Genomic DNA, 19,122 nt, shown 5'->3' on the forward strand with positions numbered 1-19,122 from the left:
GGCCCTGGAAGTCTCCGGATGCCGAGGCAGCCGGACTGCATTTGGCGGTAGCGTGAGGTCACGTGGAAGGTCATGCGCAGTGGTCCTGAGTGGCGCACGGAAGTCTGGGCCAGGCTGGCTTGCGGTCACTCCCCCCAGCGCTGCCCCCCCCCGTGGGGTCCACTCACTGTCGTGTGGAGTTTGGCCGTGGTTACCTCCACTCACGGCAGCTTTCAGGGTGGTGGCCACAGGGCGTGAGGTGGCTCCGGGGGAAAGTCTGCCGCAAGACGCCCAGCTGGGGATGTCTTCTCCAGACCCGTCTACCTGATTTGTTTTCCCAAAAGAAAGCCAAAGGGAAAAAAAGAGCGGGGGAGGCAGGGCCGAGACCACAGAAGATGCAGGCACTGGGTAGAGGCCATCGGGTGCGACCTTGTCAGCCACCCTCCTGTAAGGCGATCGCACCAGGAAAAGAAAGCCGGTGAGTCTGCAAATCACGGTGTGTGATGACAAGAAGGGCCTCATAAAGGTCGGCGCCCTGTGCCCCTAGAGGGCAGAGCAGGGGCTGGGACGGGGCGGGGGGAAGGTGAGTTATGACTGGGGTGCACACGGCAAAGCTTTCTCTGGAATGGCCTCGGCTTGCCGACAGCACAGGGAGGGACGCTGCGGGGACAGAGCAGCGGGGGACACTGTGGGGACAGCACAGAGGAGGGACACTCAAGACAGGAAGTCTGGGCTTCCTGGTTGCTACCATGTTGGAGACAAACGCTCAGCTAGCAGGGGTCCTGAGCTGTGTTGGGGAGTGTTTCTGTTATAACCTCACAACTGCAGTCTCTAGAAAGTGCCTCCCAAGTGCTGATCCATGGGACCCCGGTGCCCTGGCTGGACTACTGAGGGTCCCCAAAATAGGTGTCAGAGGTCAGGAACTGCTGTGCTCTGAATGCATTAAGACATTTAACTGGGAGAAGAAAGTAGCTAGAGTCCAGGTGCAGTAAAACCTCAGCTTGCGAGTGACACTTGCGCGAGCGTTCCACAAGGCAAGCAAACGTTCCTGATCAATCTAACCTGATAAACGAGCGATGTCTTGCAATATGAGTCGTACCTGACGCCAAACATCACATGATCACAGCTGAGCCAATGGTGCTTCTGTCTCTTCTCTCGCTGCGGGACGGTGGGTGATCGTCTCCCACACTCGGATGCTCGGTCTCGGACCACCGGGTCTGGCAGAAATCGGTGATTTTTCGGAACGTGGGAAGGTGCCCACGACCGGCACTGGTGTATTTTTTGTCACTTCGAGGCACCTGTGAAGAGTCCTTTGCTTTTCCGGACAAGAGTGAGCTTAGGAGCACTTTGCCTCATTCTGCGTCAGGCTTCCCGCAGACACAGACCCTTTCCTCTGCTGCCTTATTGCCGCTTACGTTAAATACCGTAGATGACAAGAGTTTATTCATACTGTACCGAGTCAACATCCGTGTGAGTGTATACAGCGGCCCCCATGCAGAAAAAGGTGGAAAAGAAAGGCGGTAGGAAGGAGATGCTTACTGTGGAAGTTGAGACGGAAATCACCGAGAAGTACGAACGACGTATGCGAGCGGCCGACATTGCAAGAGTTTACAAGACGTCTACGTCTGCGTCTCGTCTGCAGAGGAGGAGGAGAGAAGGGCGGGGGAATCCCTCACTTCAAATGAGGTTAGGGAGATGTGTAAAATGTGGGAAACGGTGCAAAATATTGTAGAAAATCACCACCCGAATACGGCTGTAGCAGTGAGAGTGATGGATCTGTTTAACGACGATGCAATGTCACATTTCTGCGAAATCCTCAAAAGGAGGCAAAAGCAAACGTCACCCGATAGGCTCCTTGTTAAAGTTGTGGGAAAAGAAAAAGATTCCGTTGAGCCAACAGACGGCAGTGATTCCGTGAGTGATAGTGAGAGTCGTCCTACACAGTAACCCTCCTCTCTCTTGTCTCCCTCGCACCAGCCACAAAGGTTTTCAAAGGGAAGTGCAGGTTAATTTGTTTTTCTTTATATTTTGTATTTTCTTATTCTTTTGTATTATATTACAGTATAATCATTTTTATCCAAATATTTTTGTGTTGTGGAACAAATCATCTGAGTTTCCCTTATTTCTTATGGGGAAATTCACTTTGATAGGCAAAAGTGCTTTGGGTCACAAGCATGTTTTCAGAACGAGTGATGTTTGCAAGCCAAGGTTTTACTGTACTTTACTGTCTGGTGATCTAACGGGTTTGGTCTAGAATTTGCTCAACTGTCCTGACCCTCCACTTTTCTCAAAAGATAGTCACAAACGTCCTACACATCAATTTAGGACCATCAACCCTAGTGCAAACATACTATCCTGCTACTTAAAATGCTACATAATTTTTAAAACTCTTTTTCAGTTTGAAAGTAAAACTTAAATTACTCAATATACATTTTTGAGATGGAATTAGCATATAGAATTATATTAGTTTCAGGTGTACAATGTGATTTACTTTACACTTTAAATTTAAACTTTTAATTAAATTTAAAATTAGTTCAATATTAACTCAACTTTAAGGAATGAAAAAGTAGGAAGGACCTAAATTGCACCCTGTGGTCAGAGAAGCCAATAGGAGGGGTGTGTGTAAAGACGAAGAGAGACAGAGAATTTGAAGAAATAATGCCGTAAATTTCCCAAATACAATGCAAACAAAAACTTACAGATCCAAATCATTCAACAAACTCCAGGTAGACTCCGAGAGAAGAAGACCACAGCAAAGCACATCACCGTCGGATCACTGGGAATGGTGGCTGAAGAGCAGCACGGGCACGTCTTGAAGAATGAGGGCAGGGCAGGCAGAGGCTGTTTCACTATAAATCTTTATCCAAAAACAAAAAGCAAAAAGCCTTCCGAAGAATAAGTGAAATAAAGAATTTTTTTCAGACAAATGAAAGCTGAGAAAACTCCACAGACCTGCGCCCCCCCTGAGTGTTAATGGAAGTGCTTTGGTCAGAAGGAGCATGATGCCAGCTGGGGTTTTGGGTCTTTGCAAAGGATTCCAGAAATAGTAGACATGTGGGTAGATAGGAAAGGTATCCCGCTCAGTGTTACTCTTTTTAAAAAGGTCATTGGTATTAATATGATTGCGGTGGTTCTACCTTTAAGAGTCAACGAAAATAAGTTATAGATAAGATTTAAAAGATAATTGACTGCTTAAAGCAATGATAACTGTATTGCGGCATTTACAGAATTTATGGAGATATAGCGTAAGAAAACAGTAGCACGAAGGGCAGGAGGTGTGAGAGGGAAGAACGCTCTTGTGAGTTTCTGACTCCTGACATGAAGAGTTTTGTTCTCTTTGGAAAGCAGACTGGGATACATTAAAGATTCGTGTCATAAGCCTTAGAGCCACCACCAAAAAGTAAAACGGAAATGTATACCTAATAAGAAAACAGTGGATAAAAAAGGAATGATTGTTTTTAATAAAGTCTCAGCTAAAGAAGAGGCAGAAAGAGAAAAGGGCAAAAAACAGTTGGAACACGCGGCAGATTTACACCTCACCGTAGTGATAGTTATGTTAAGGGTGAGCGACACAGGCACGTCAGACAAAAGTCAAACCTTTTCAGATTGCATAGAAAAAGAAGACCCAAAACAAGACGCCAAAATGTATATGGAAGCCTAGGATAGTAGAATGATGGTTGAAAAAGGGTTTACACTACCTGGTTTCGAAATGTTCTGTAAAGCTATTGAAATAAGACGGCATGGTGCTGGCATGGTACTTACTGGCATAAGCCAACGGAGCAGAATACAAAGTCCACAAATGACCCTTACGTCTATGGTTCATTGAATTCAGACAAAGATGCCAACCCAATCCAATGAGGAAGGATAGTGTTTGGGACAAACGGATCTGGGGTAACTGGGTGGCCACATGCACACAAACAAACTGAGACCTTTACCTCACACTGTATAGAAAAGTCAATTCAAAATACGTGAAGAACTTAAATGCAGGAACTAAATGTACAAAACTTCTAGAAGAAAACAGAAAACAATCGTTGTGACCTAGGCTTAGACCCAGATTTCTCATGTACGCCAGCAAAAGCATGATCCGTAAAAGAAAAGATGGATAAATTCGGGTTCATCAAAATGAAAAACTACTGCTCTCTGAAAGACAACGTCAAGAAAATAAGAGAAAAAGAAGCTGTGAGTTGGTAGAAAACATTTGAAAGATACGTATCTCAAAAAATAAGAATTTTATCCATAACACGTAAAGAGCTCTTACTACTTACTAATAAGATAAACAGCCTTTTTACTGATTTTATAAAAATGAGTGAAAGATTTTAAGAGAAACTTCACCTAAGTAGATCAATAGACATAAGCATATGAAAACATGCTTAACGTCATTAGTGGTTAGGAAAATTCAAATTCGAGCCATGAGATTCCACGTTCACTAGGAAAAGGCAATTTAAAAAGATATATGACAATAGAATTTTCATATATTGCTGATGAAAATGCAAAAAGGTGCATCTATACCAAGACGCAGACACTTTGGAAAACACTAGCAGTTTTTTGTAACGTTAGGCACGCAGTTAATGCCCGACCCAGCAATCTCACTCCCACATATTTACAGGAAGCAAGTGAAGACGCATGTTCACACGTGTCTTGTACTCACATGTTCACAGTGAATGGATCATCACATGCGGTATATTCAGTGAAGGGAGTACTACTCAGCAAAACACAGAACAAAACAGGAAAGAAATGGGGGCCCCTGGATGGCTCACTCGGTTAAGCGTCTGACTTTGGCTCGGGTCATGATCTCAAGATTTGTGAGTTCGAGCCCCGCGTCGGGCTCTGTGCTGACGGCTCGGAGCCTGGAACCTGCTTCGGATTCTCTGTCTCCCTCTCTTTCTGCTCCTCCCCTGCTCACTCTCTCTCTCTCTCATTGAATTTAAATAAACTTGGGGCGCCTGGGGGGCTCAATCGGGTGAGCATCTTCGGCTCAGGTCATGATCTCACGGTCTGTGGGTTCGAGCCCCGCGTCGGGCTCTGTGCTGACGGCTCAGAGCCTGGAGCCTGCTTCCGATTCTGTGTCTCCCTCTCTGCTCTGCCCCCGCTGACACTCTGTGTTTCTCTCTCTCAAAAGTAAACATTAAAAAATTTTAAAAAACACAAGAAAGAAATGAAGGATGAACTGATACATGCAACGCTATTAACACATCCTGAAAACATTATTCTAGACACAAAGGACCCCTTCCTGTTTGACTCCATTTGTGTCACATTTACTGGAGAAGCAGGTGCCCTCGGTCGGGGAGAGGGCGGAAGGAGACAGGGTGACAGGAACGTTCCGTGTATTGGTTGTGGAGCTGATTCCTTTGCTGCGTGGTTGCATGTCCTGAAACTCTTCCGATGCTTCAGTGAAACTTCTGAATCTCCTTGTACGTGAGTTACACTCCGTAAAGTGGGTTGTTTAAGCAGTGAGTCATTTGTGTGAGTTTAGCTTAGTTCTGGGTTCTGCATCAGCTCTTTTACTACTCACTTCCTTCAGGACCTGCCACAATTTCTGAGAAAACCCACAGATAGTCATCGGGCCTGAGCTCCAGTGGGATCTCGGCCCTCCCATCCAGAGACCTGGCAGAAGGGCCGAGAGGTGGCACCCAGCAGTTAGCAGCGACATGATAGAGTACATATATAAACGTCTTCCTGTCTCTCCACGTATATGTCTGTGTGCATGCATGCATGCATGTTATGTGGGTGTGTACATATGTGTGCTTGCACATGCATATGCATGTGCATGTGTGTGAGTGTATACGTGTGTATATCAGTGTGCATGTATGTGCTTGTACATGCACGTGTATGTGTATGCATGTGTGTAGGTGTTGTATGTGCACACGTGTATACATGTGGATGGACATGTGGGTGTGCACACGTGTGTACATCCACGTATGCATATATGTGTGTAAATGCATGCACATTCATATATGTATGTGTGCATGCATGTGTGTATGTGTACACACAAGTATACATGTGTATACATGTGTGTATGTGTATATGTGGATATATGGGGATAGACACGTGTGTGCACATGCATGTGTGAATGTGTGCATACATGTGAATATGCGTGGACACATGCGTATACATGTGTGCATATACACATATGTGTACATGTGTGCTTGTATGCATATGCACAAATGTATACGTGTATACATACGTGTATGTGTCGCATGTGTGTGGATATATGTGGATAGACACGTGCATATACATATATGTATGTGTATGTGTGCACGTATGTGTGTATATGCACTAGTATATGTGTGTGTGTTGCATGTGTATGTGCGCATGTATACGTGTATGTATATGCACAAGTATACACTGGTGTATGTGTTTTATGTGTATGTGTGGATATATGGGGATAGACACATGCGCGCACATGTGTGCATGCATGTGCATACACGTGTGTATGTATGGACACAGGTGTATACATGTGTGCATATACACACATATGTACATGTATGCTTGCGTGTGTATGCACAAATGCACACATGTATACATGTGTATGTGTTGTGTATATGTGTGGATATATGTGGATAGACACGTGTGTATATATATGTATGTGTGTGCGTGCATGTATGTGTGTATATGCACTAGAATACATGTGTGTATGTGTTGCATGTGTATGTGTGGATATATGTGGATAGACACGTGTGCATATACATTTATATGTGTGTCTCTACATTGCACATATTCCATAGAACTGCTGAATAAATACTGAATGCCTAGTGCAAGTTACTCATCGAACCTCTCCTTGCAGGCTGCCCAGTGCACTGAGGCCTGCCCACCTTCAGTCACCAGAGAGTCACTTTGTGTGTGGACCCGTTCCTGTAACCCATCGAGTACTGTGTAGTGACTGGCCATTACCCCTGTAGCCTCAAGGTCAAGGAAATGCCAGATGGACTGAATCAGCTTCACCAGCAGGAACTGCCAACGTGAAGTGACGGACAGAGATGGGGTGACTTAAAGGACTTCTTGGAGCTCTGGGTGAGGCCATTCGGCTGTGAGCACACACTCTTCTTTAAGACGGGGGAGAGAGGCTCCGAGGGTGCATTCCAGATCACAGGCCTCCCTCCCTGTTTCGGTGGGTGGGGCGTCGTCTCCATCCGGTTAGGCAGTGGCCGCTTGCAGCCCTGGGGGCTCAACCCCTCAGACGAGCCGCGGGGGCAGCGCTGGAGCCACAGAGGCTCACTCATAGGCTTTTGGATCTAACAGAGTTTTCCTTCCCAGGTTTGCACTTGCTTGGGACCCAGCGGCCCTTTTCCCCTTCTGGAATGGCAGCGTGTACCCCGTGTGTGTCCCGCCACTGTATTTTGGACACACGTAACATGCTGGCTTCACAGGGTCACTGCTGGAGAGGAGTTGGCCTCAGGACGAACCTGCCCCCAGCGTTACCCATGGCTGACGTGGATGGTGTTCAGACAAGACTTTGGAGTTGGATGCTAGAAGGAGCTCAGGCTTTGGACTGCTGGGCTGGAGTGAACATGTTTGGAAAAAGGCTGTGAATCTGGGGGGCAGCGGTGGAATGCTGTGAACTGGGTATTTACGTCCCCCTGGATTCAGACGCTGAAGCCTCAGCTCCCAGCGTGACTGTGTTTGGAGGCAGGGTCTTTGGGATGTGATGGGGTGAACCTGAGGCCCTGACGGCAAGACCTCGTGAGGACATCGGTGCCTGTAAGAGGAGGAGAGAGGTCTCCTTCTCTCTCCACGTGCCCAGGAAGAGAAGGCCTCTGCCTGCCGGACAGTAAGAGAGCCACCAACAGCCAATTCTGCCAGGACCTCCACCACAGACAGCCTCCACACCGTGAGAAACGAATGTGTGTTGTTTGAACCATTTGTGATGGCAGCCGGAGATGTTGGAGACACAACCCAAGGGCTCGCCACGATGGGCGGATGAGAGAAATGCGGCTCGTCCACACGAGGCAGCACTACTCGTCCACACGGGGGGGCAGAGCACTGTCACACATGACGACAGAGACCAACCGTGAAAACATGATGCTCAGGGAGGGAAGCCAGCCACAAAAGACCACATGGGGTGTGATTCCATTTACAAGAAATGTCCAGGCAACTCCTCAGAAAGATAGATTAGTGGTTTCTGGGGCTGGGGGAGTTGACCGGGAGAAAAGTCATGGGGTTTCCTCCAAGATGATGGGAATGTTCTGGAATCAGACAGAGGTGGTGGTTACACAGCATTGTGGATGTATGCTTATGAATTTCATCTCAAAAAAATTATTAAAAAATTTTTAATACGTGGGTCCGTAAATCCCGCAAATCCCGGATTTGCTGTCTGCTGAGCGTGATCTTTGGCCATTACGACGCCTGACTGTGCTGGTCCCTCTGCAGCTGGATGCTCTGGACACTAGAGCAGAGTGTGAACATACCTGTGCATAAAAGACATTCAAGAATGTTCCCTCTGTTCCCGGTTTCACCCCTGGCTTGGCTATTTCCTACAGAAAGAAGACGCTATGCACACCTACGGCCCGACAAGCAGGTCAACCAACAGCAAAGGCAGTCTCTCAAGTCAGACCTAGAGGGAGAAATACGCCTTTGTAAATCCAAGGTGTCTGGGAGCACTGACTCCTTGCGGAGAGATCATCTTGCAGCCATTAGTGGGTTTTAGTGCAAACCTCACCTACACGTGGTCAATCTCTTCCTGCCTCCCTGCACCCCTGCTTGAGCTCCTCCTCCACTGCTGCCCCTGCCCTACCTCCCTGCACCTCCGCCTGAGCTCCCCCACCACTATTGCCCTTGTCCCACCTCTCTGCACCCCGCACCCCTGCCTGAGCTCCCCCTCCACTGCTGCCCCTGCCCGCCTCCTTGCACCCCTCCTGAGCCCCCCCACCACTGCTGCCCCTGCCCCGCCTCCTTGCAACCCTGCCTGAGCCCCCCCATCACTGCTGCCCCTGCCCCGCCTCCCTGCACCCCTGCCTGAGCACCCCCCCACCACTGCTGCCCCTGCCCTGCCTCCTTGCAACCCTGCCTGAGCTCCCCCATCACTGCTGCCCCTGCCCCGCCTCCCTGCACCCCTGCCTGAGCCCCCCCCACCACTGCTGCCCCTGCCCCGCCTCCCTGCACCCCTGCCTGAGCCCCCCCCACCACTGCTGCCCCTGCCCTGCCTCCTTGCAACCCTGCCTGAGCCCCCCCCACCACTGCTGCCCCTGCCCTGCCTCCTTGCAACCCTGCCTGAGCTCCCCCATCACTGCTGCCCCTGCCCCGCCTCCCTGCACCCCTGCCTGAGCCCCCCCCACCACTGCTGCCCCTGCCCCGCCTCCCTGCACCCCTGCCTGAGCCCCCCCCACCACTGCTGCCCCTGCCCTGCCTCCTTGCAACCCTGCCTGAGCCCCCCCATCACTGCTGCCCCTGCCCCGCCTCCCTGCACCCCTGCCTGAGCACCCCCCCACCACTGCTGCCCCTGCCCTGCCTCCTTGCAACCCTGCCTGAGCTCCCCCATCACTGCTGCCCCTGCCCCGCCTCCCTGCACCCCTGCCTGAGCCCCCCCCACCACTGCTGCCCCTGCCCCGCCTCCCTGCACCCCTGCCTGAGCCCCCCCCACCACTGCTGCCCCTGCCCTGCCTCCTTGCAACCCTGCCTGAGCCCCCCCCACCACTGCTGCCCCTGCCCTGCCTCCTTGCAACCCTGCCTGAGCTCCCCCATCACTGCTGCCCCTGCCCCGCCTCCCTGCACCCCTGCCTGAGCCCCCCCCACCACTGCTGCCCCTGCCCCGCCTCCCTGCACCCCTGCCTGAGCCCCCCCCACCACTGCTGCCCCTGCCCTGCCTCCTTGCAACCCTGCCTGAGCCCCCCCCACCACTGCTGCCCCTGCCCTGCCTCCTTGCAACCCTGCCTGAGCTCCCCCATCACTGCTGCCCCTGCCCCGCCTCCCTGCACCCCTGCCTGAGCCCCCACCACCACTGCTGCCCCTGCCCCGCCTCCCTGCACCCCTGCCTGAGCCCCCACCACCACTGCTGCCCCTGCCCTGCCTCCTTGCAACCCTGCCTGAGCTCCCCCATCACTGCTGCCCCTGCCCCGCCTCCCTGCACCCCTGCCTGAGCCCCCACCACCACTGCTGCCCCTGCCCCGCCTCCCTGCACCCCTGCCTGAGCCCCCACCACCACTGCTGCCCCTGCCCTGCCTCCTTGCAACCCTGCCTGAGCTCCCCCATCACTGCTGCCCCTGCCCCGCCTCCCTGCACCCCTGCCTGAGCTCCCCCACCACTGCTGCCCCTGCTCCACCTCCCTGCACCCCTTCCTGAGCTCTCCCACCACTGCCCTGCCTCCCTGCAGCCCTCCTCCCCTTCAGAGCCTGCTCCATACTGGTGAGCAGTTAGAGGTTAATGCCGGATCGAGTGGACTATTTGGCAATGTCCGATGATCCTGTGTTCGTGGTAACCCTCGGGTACCCTCCAAGCTGCAAAGCCCCTTGGATCCACAGAGCTATTTAGGGAGGTCTGGGAGAGAAGGGAAAACAGCTGTGCCCAATCTCAGAAAAGACATTTCTATGAAAATCGAGTACAAAGGCAAGGCTGGGCAAGTCAGGCTGGCGAGAGGCAGAAAGGGGAGGCGCTGGCTTGGGGCCTCCTTGTAGCCTCATGAGGTGGCCCAGACACTGTGAACCCAGACGACCTCGGGGTCTGGGGAGTCCAGGCCGCAGCTCCATCCAGCACTGAAGGTGGCTCAAATGTCATGTGAGTCGGTCACTTGGAGGGAGGGACACACAATCAATCTTCAAGCCCAATCATTGACTAACCTCTGTGACCTCGAGGGAGAATTCAAGATGCAGGCTCCGGATGTGAATCTTTAGGCCATTCTGAGCTCATCACCCGGGGCTGGTGGAGTCACTAGCCCGTGGGACAAAGCTCTGTGCTGGATTCTGTGAGGAGCGTCACCAAACACAGAAGAAGGGGACTGGCCTCAGAAATGGAGGGTCGGGATGAAGGCTGCCCGATGGTGGGCCCGGGCGAGCCTGTGTCCTGCTCAGGAGACTTTCCGGGAGCATCTGAGAACATCTGCTAAATGGAGGGATGTCTCAGAGCACTTTAATTGCACACGTCTTGTGTGTGTCCTAAAACACTATTAGCTGAGTGCAATTAAAGGGAAGCCAATTTAAATCAATTTGGCAAAACTTTACCGAGTGCCCACTCCAAATGAGGTTCTGAAAAGGCCGCGATTGGTTTGGTATTAGGAACAATGGAAATTCTGTCATCACTCATCCAAATAATCAGAACTAATGTAGGGTTTGATGGTAAATAGTCAATTGGTAAGCAGGAAACAGGGAGAAATAATTAACCATGACAAGAAATGCAGTTACATTTAACTTGTGCTTTTTTTTTTTTTTAAGTAAGCTTTATCTGGAAGGCTCGGTAATTCTAAATTGTCAGTCAAAAACGGTGCCTTCCCGTGGTCCTGAAGAGCCTTCCTGCCACTCCCCACCCGCATGGTCGTGCCGAGCCCCTTTCCCAGAGGGAAGCCAGGCGGCGCCCGAGAGGGGAGCAGAGGGCGTCCCGGTGACTGATGGGGGACAAAGGGGCCACGACCCGCCTCTGGAGGAAGGCCACGTGGAGGCGGGACGGAGCACGTCATCCACAGCTGCTCTCGCCCATGCTCGTCTGGGATTCATTTTTAAAAATAAGCTCGAGTAAAAACACTTTCTTTGTCCATTCAGTTTTAAATACCAGGCATTTTTCCTCCTAGAGGTGGTGAAGGTGGCAAAACTTCAAGGTTTACCTGCTGTGTCGACCGGTGAAGGGGAGGCCAGACGGGCAGTGACGAGGTCGCCGTAGGAGCAGGGGGCCGGTGGGCACAGACGTGCGGTCTTCGGTGGCGGCCTCCGTGACCATTTTCCCAGCAGCACCCGGGCTCCCACCTTGGACGGTCCAGCCAGGGCTCGGGCACCGCCTCACCGCCGGCCGGCTGATGGTGCCATCCCAGGACTCGAGCATGGACTCGGGGCGCCCCAGGCTCCTGTCTCAGGGCTCCCGGGCCTTCCTGGAGGAGCCCACCACGCGATCCCCTCGTCTCCTCGGTGTCCCTAGTGCACGGTGGAGTCTGTCACATCTCGGAGCCACGTTCTGCTTCCACGCTCACCCCTCCACCCACCCGCACCCCAAATACGCACTCCGTGGTTTCTGCAGCAGCAGCAGCATTTTCCTCCGGGAGGCCCCGTTTCTCGCCTCAGTTCTGCAAACTGAGATTTGTGCTCAGCCGCCATCTCCAAGATGGCTACCCTGCGTGTGCCTGTGTGGGTGCCCATAAACGTGTGCACACACGTGCCCGAGTGTGCGTGAGCATGTGCACGTGCAAGCATGTGCGTACGTGTAGGATTCCCAGCCAGGTGAGGCATCGGGCCGAGCAGGAAGCTGACGGAGCAGCCGTGTGACCAGAGGCTGGTGGCTCTGCGGGCGTTGCCTTGTGCCACCAGGGCACACGTGGAGCCCGGTCCTCTGGGTGCCCGTCCTGCCCAGACTCCAGCTGCCCTCCGTCCGTTCTCCCCGGGGCCCATTTGCTGCCTTGCACCAGTGCTCTTTCTATGACGCCTCGGCCTGTCCACGGCCTCCTGTGTGGCCTCCGTGTGCGCTGGGCTCAGTGCGTGTCTGAGGGGCCCCGAGGGGAGGGTGGGACACAGCCTGGGCCCCGACCCCACTGACGGTTGTGGCGGGGGAGGGGGGGGGTCCGCGGCTCCCCTAGGGCTCTCTGCCCCAGCTCATTTTCCCTGATTGTTTCTGAAAGGCATTTTGTGGACTTTATTTTGGGAATTTTAAAACAATAAGCTAATCTAGCACAGAAAAGCTAAACCCTCAGGGTGGAAGAAATTGGCCCACTTCAAGGTGCAGAAACACAGACACCTCAACATACAAGCGGGTCAGTGAGACGGGGGTGCCCTTCTGGGCCAGCCTCCCTCCCTCTGAATGAAGGCAGGCACTGGGAACATGTGCCTGGAGTGTCAGCGGGGACAGAAGACCCCACAGGTGGCAGGACCTGGCGGGGGGTGGGGGGTGGCGGGGAAGCCAGGCAGGGTGCGGCCCCGCAGGGCTGTGGTGGTGTCTGTGTCCTGGGCCCTGCCGCTCTCTGGGGAGGCCTTGGCTCACTGCCCACAGAGCGTGGAGGCCAGAGGCTCCACCAAAGCCCAAGCCCTGGACACAAGCCTGTCGTAGGAGGAGAAACGTAACTGCTTCTCCCTACACGGACGCACGAGCTTGAGCAGAGCCGGCTGCACGGCGGTCAGACACCCACTCACTTGCCCGATGGAGGTCGCCGCAGGCACAGGGCCAGGGGCACAGCCCGGCCCGCCGGGGGCCTGCAGGCAGGGCAGGCTGGTGAGCCAGCCTAAGAATGGGGCGTCTGCACAGGAGTCAGAGTCGAGGCGAGGCACCAGAACTCAAAGGCCCTCTCTCCCCGACGGCTGTGAGACCTCCCAACTTGGAAGACACCACGTCTTTTCAGGCCACGTCCACCTCCCTTCCCCTCTCACCAACTTTTCCAGGACTGGGCAGGGAAACGCAGGGACAAAGGGGTGTGGAAGGAGCCTGGCCGGCTGGAGGCCGGGGCTTAGGAGGAATCCCCCAGGCCTGGAAAATAAGGCCCTTCCGGACACACGGGGCCCGGGGGAGGAGTCTCGTCTCAGGGCTCAAAGTCCGCACAGGGTGTTCCTGGTCCTCAGACACAAGGGGAGACGGGGGCTGGGGCTGGGTGTGCAGAGGGCTGGCCCCCAAGGGCCCTGGTGGGGTGTTTCCTCCGCGTGTGGTGGTGTTTCTGCTCAGCCTGAGCCGTCAGGATGTTCTGTCATCAGGTCCCCAGCTGCCACGTCACAAGGACACCGGGGTGGCCTTAGACAGGCCCTCGTGGTGAGGACCTAGGGCCACTGGAGCCACGTGAGTGAGCCCAGAAGTGGATTTCCTGCCCCGTGTGAACCTTGAGGGGCGGAAGAGACTCTTGGGTGATGGCTCCTCGAGCCGGTCCATCGCTTCACTTGGGCTCACGGGTCAGTTACCCCAAGGGGGCTGTCGGCCCGGGGTGGTGGGATCAAGGGGGAGAAGATCACCTCCCCCACCCCCACCGCAGGGACTCCATGGGCGGGGTCCAGGTGATGCGACACACAGGAGCTAAACTCCGCAGGGCGCACACGGTGGTCCTCTCCCCCGCGGGACTCAGGGTGGGGCCGGGGGACCCCGCTTGCGGACGCGGCCTGCACGCAGAGTCAGAGGCTGGACTGGAGCAGCGAGGTTTGCCTTTTGGAGGATGGAAAGGAGCCAGATTCCCAGATGGGACACTTGGCTGTGAGTGGCGAGAAGAGAGAGGCAGAGGGCAGAGATCATGCTGGTGGCAGTGTCTGGGGCCCCGGGCTGAGAGCTCACGGACGGGGTGGGCGGGGTCACGGCCGGAGACCCAGCAGGGGAACGCGGGTCGCACCCTGCACCTGCCTGTCTGTCCTCAGGCTTGGCCAGCGAGCCTCACCAGGGACAGCAGCCTCCCGGAGAGGGGGCCGCCGTGCAGCCGAGAGCAGACCCACCTGTCTGTCTTCTGCACGGATCCCCGTGCACGAGGGCTCTGTCCCCAAGTCTTTCGTGTAGCCGGGCCTATGGTCTCTGGTCACTTTCGCCTTCCTGCTGGTCTGTGACCCCTTGGGACCCGTATCAAATCACCCCCCAGAGGACTCAGCACAGGAGCGCGTAGGAGCCATTGGTACCAATACTGAGGATGTCTGTGGGGGCGAATAATCTCTTCGCCTGGAAATCTGTTCCGCTACCGTTCAGGTCGTGGAATATTGCGTTTGTCGTCACTACGATTTCTCACTTACACACAGTTGAAGGTTTGAACTCTGTTGCACCAGAACACAAGCGTGAAAAATGTAGAGAAGTGTCGCGGCTCCTGAAATAAAGCCAAAGTCACCACTCGCTTCGGAAAAAGTTTAGTCACGGTTAAAAGCCCGTTTTTGAAAATCCTTGGCTTCTCAGGTTGTTTGAAAGGAAGCTGGTCTCCGGGAGACACTTTACTTGCCTGTTGGGAGGGGAACGTTGTGGAGGAGAAGGAGGTTCGGGCCTGACTCCCGCTCTCTGGGTCCAGCTCACCATCCAGTCCAGCCTCCCGCTGAGGCCTCCTGCCCTCTGGGGCCTCCGGGCCCACGTCCCCCTGGCCCGGCCGTTCATTCCATAACCTCTGACCTCCCACCTGCACACGCATGCCTTTTCTCTTGCTGTGCACGCCCATGGGGCTGTAAGCCGTAGGGGAGAGGGTCAGTGGTGCCGACAGGCAGCTGCTGGCTTTGGGAGGCCCGAGCAGGCGTGAGGCTGTGTGGAAGTCTCTGGACAAGCAAGAGGCAGCGAGCAGAAGGGACGCGGGGAACCCGTGAGCCTCAGAACCTGGTCACTGGAGGCGCTTGCTGGGGAGGGAGGGCCGTGTGCACCCTGGCGTCAACGCCGCCTGGAGCCCCTGACTTTGCTCTATCTTTGCTGAGACTGGAGAAGAGGCGTTCGTTGGGCCCGTGAGACGGGCTCAGTGTCAGTGAGACGCTTGTCTGAGCTCCCGACATGTCAACAGATGCTTTATTCTCGACACCCGGGAGATTCTCTCCACGAATCTGTCATCCTGCTAACAAAACGAGACGCCGTGGCCGCGTTGCTGGGGGCCCCTGGCATAGGACACGCTCCCAGACGGGGGTCCTCGAGCCGCGGAGGTGGGCCGGCCGCCCTCACTCGTGCACAGCGCACCCGTCCTGCCTCGACAGGCCTTCCTGAGCTTGTGTCCCCATCCCTCCTCCTTCAGCCCCCGGTTTGTGCCACGCGCCCTGAAGGAGGCTGTGTGGGGCTGGTGGTGTCCACGTGCTGGGCGCTGAGGCCCCCAGGAAGGCGGGCAGGGGTCGAGCGGGTGTCTGTGTCCAGGACGCAGGAGACCCTCAGGCACAGCCATCCCAGCACGGCCCCCACCCTTGGGGAGGGCATCTGGAAAGGACCCTCAGGGGTGCCCTTTGGGAGAGGCTGATGGCCGCAAGTCGCCCACTTTCCACAGGGGAAGGCGAGCACAGCAGGGGCATGACCGTGGCCACCCTGGGCCACCAGCCACCTTGCTGTGCAGGCTGGTTGTTGTGTGTGTGTCGTTACACGGCCCCCAAGGAGCCACTGCGCTCGAACCTCAGCCGGCCAAGTTAAGGCGAGGCTGGCTTCGCAGCCTGGACGGCAGGCCAGGGCTGATCTGTGAGCGGCTGTTTGGTGGGGCAGTGACGGTGTGTCTGCGGGAAGAAGGGTCTCACCGGGAGCTGGACCCTCTCAACCGCCCCCCCCCCCCAGACTCCAGCGGTGTTTCGGGACATTTCTGTCGGGCTGTCTGCAAACAGGTGGAAACCTGCTGCCTGCACACCTGACGGGGCCGTGCTGGGGTCCCCCACAGCCCACTTTCTGCTGCTGTGGCTGGCGTCGGCCGCCGCACACACGCCCGTGGCCCTGACACACTGGTGTGAACCCCTGTCCTGGGGGGACACGGCGAAGCCACCTTCTCCGGGGGCTGGACGCGACGGGGGTGAGGCTGTGGACTCCGGAACAGCCTCTACTGATGCCACCACAGGCCTGCTGTTCTCCTGTTATTCTTCTTTCAAGTTTATTTGCTTATTTTGAGAGAGAAAGAGGGCACAGGAGGGGCAGAGAGAGCGAGAATCCCAAGCAGGCTCTGCACTGTCAGCTCAGAGCCCGACTTGGGGCTCGGACTCATGGCCACAAGTTCACGACCCGAGCTGAAACTGAGTCTGACGCTTAACCGACTGGGCCACCCAGGCGCCCCCTGGTTTTCTCTTGTTCTTGACGCTTTCGTCCTGTGTCCAAGTCTGAGGACAAATCTTGAGATTCCAGAGGACTACAATTTCTGTGCTTTATCTCCGAACTTCCGACTCATCCTGCTTCGCCGAGCACCCTGCCCCCGTCCGTGCTGAGGCTGCCACTCCCTGTCTGTCGCGGCAGAGGCCCTGCCCCCTGGGGGGCAACGAGGGCGCATCATTGTTCGGCAGCTCGGGCCCGGGACCCACATCCACGCTGCACCTGCCGGAGCCCCCATGACCCTCAGTGTGGGGCCGCCCCCGCCGCTCGCTGACCCGACGGCCGGGCGTGAGCAGGCTGGTGAGTGGCCTGCACCCTGTGCTGAGCTGCCCTTCGGTGACCCTTCCTCCCACCGGCCAGCGTGGGCACCGGCGCTTGGCCTGGAGCAGCCACCCTCTGCTGTCGGGACAGGAAGGTGCGGCTCTGGGCTTGTCAGAGGGAAGCCTACCCCTCCCCGGTTCTCAGGGGACGCGCGGTCTGATTTGTACTTGACCTGGAGGGGAGTGTGGCAGGTCTACGGTGAGCACCGGTAGGAGGGCCGCGAGCGAGTCCCAGACGGCTCCCGGAGCAGCTGCCTCTCTTTGCAAAGTCTGAGGCCTCGTGCAAAGACCGAGTGTGTCGGGGCCCCGTCCACGTGAGAAGGCCGCCCGAGGAAGCGCGGGGCCACAGACGGACCTGCGGCAACCGGCGACGTCCTGGATCCTGGATTCGGTGGGGGGCACACGGCTGTCCGTGTGCCACTGGCACAAACGTGTGGAGGGGCCACGGGGGCCACAACCCCAGCTGCTGGGCTGAGCCTGGCCCCAGCCTGGAGATTCCCAACAGGAAACACCTGCGTTCACCCCCGGCCTGGGGGCGGTCGGGGCAAAGGCACACGTAGGGTCCGAGGAGCAGGCTGGACTCTGGAGGACACGGGGACGGGCGTCCAGGTGGCTGGCCCTGTGCAGTCTCCCCACCTCCCCACCGTGTGGTGCCCCCGCTGGCTGGTCGGCCAGCACATCCCAGGGCGTGAGCTCGGGGGCAGAGCAGGGGTCTGCCTGCAGCAGGCGGGGGCTGGGATCAGCGCCCTCGGAAGGAGCACATCACATTTACTCTGCCAGGAGCTGTGTGCTAGGGGACTCTGGGGAGCAGGTGTGGTTGGGGGGCAGGTCTGTGCCTCTGGAGGTGACGGGTGGCAGCACTCAGCCCGCCTGCGTCTCCTCGGGAACTTGCTCAGGGGCCTGGCGCCGGGTCTGGGTGCGGCGCTGGCCCAGCTCTCAGGGAGGGCGTCTGGAGCCCGCGATGCCACCCTGTCTGCTGTGCCAGGGAAGAGGGGCCACCGTCGTGGTCTGCAGCCCTCTCTGGGAGAGGAGGGCTCCTTGTGCTCTCCCGCCCAAGGCCAGGGCCTCTCGCTTCAAGCAGCCCTTCCCCCAGCCCTGTCACCAACCCCCCGCGTCCCCTCCTGGCTCTTCGGATTCCTGACCTCCTTCTGGAAGCCGCTGTCTGTCTGAGTGACAGAACTGGGGAGATTATTCAAGGAAGGGAGGGCAAGAGAGGAGCTCTCGGGGCAAACTACCGACCTCGAGGGCAGTGTCCCCCGTCCCCTGCCCACCCACGGCACGCCTGCTCCCAGGAAGGAGCCAGGTTCCTTCGGGGGCTCGGGGCCACGCCGCTGCGTTGCTGGGGTGCTGGATGTCTCGGGGTGAGCCCCGCCCTGTCAGGTGCAGAGGCCTCTGCTGCCACCCGAGGGCTCCTCTGTACTTTCTGTGCTGATGGCGCTAAAATAGCACCTGGGGTGGGGGTGCCCGCTCACAGACCTGCCCTCACTGTCGTTATGCTTTTCCAGACTCCTTGACTGGGTCATCATTTCTTTTCTCAGGTTTGATTTTTTCTTCATCAGATACGATGATGGTGGAGCACCTGGAGTATGATGACTGGACAATGGATAAGACACTAAATCAATACACCCGGGGCCCGGGGGCAGGTACCATCTCGGTTCCAGGGCGGTGAGGTCGACGCCACCCTCGGGGTCCCCAGCATTCCTGCAGGTGGCCTCCCCCTGCTGCACGGAGCCCGGGGCCTCATGGCTTCAGCTGCGTCTCCCGGGGTCAGTTCTCGGCCGTGGGGTCGTTGGCCGAGTCACCTTCCCTGCCCTGACACCCACCACTCAGGGCCAGGTTCCAGGTCCCAGGCTTTCTGCCAGGCAGCTGACGCTTCATCTCATTCAGCCCTCAGTGTCCCCACGCGGGGAGACCGGCGTGACCTGGTTTGCACGTGGGCATCCAGGCAGTGGCGCCTGGCGTCCTGCCCCCGCAGGGCGGCGTTGCTGAGCTGCCTGTCCAG

The sequence above is a fragment of the Panthera tigris genome, chromosome B2 (genome assembly GCF_018350195.1).
Source record: "Panthera tigris isolate Pti1 chromosome B2, P.tigris_Pti1_mat1.1, whole genome shotgun sequence".
NCBI lineage: Eukaryota > Metazoa > Chordata > Mammalia > Carnivora > Felidae > Panthera > Panthera tigris.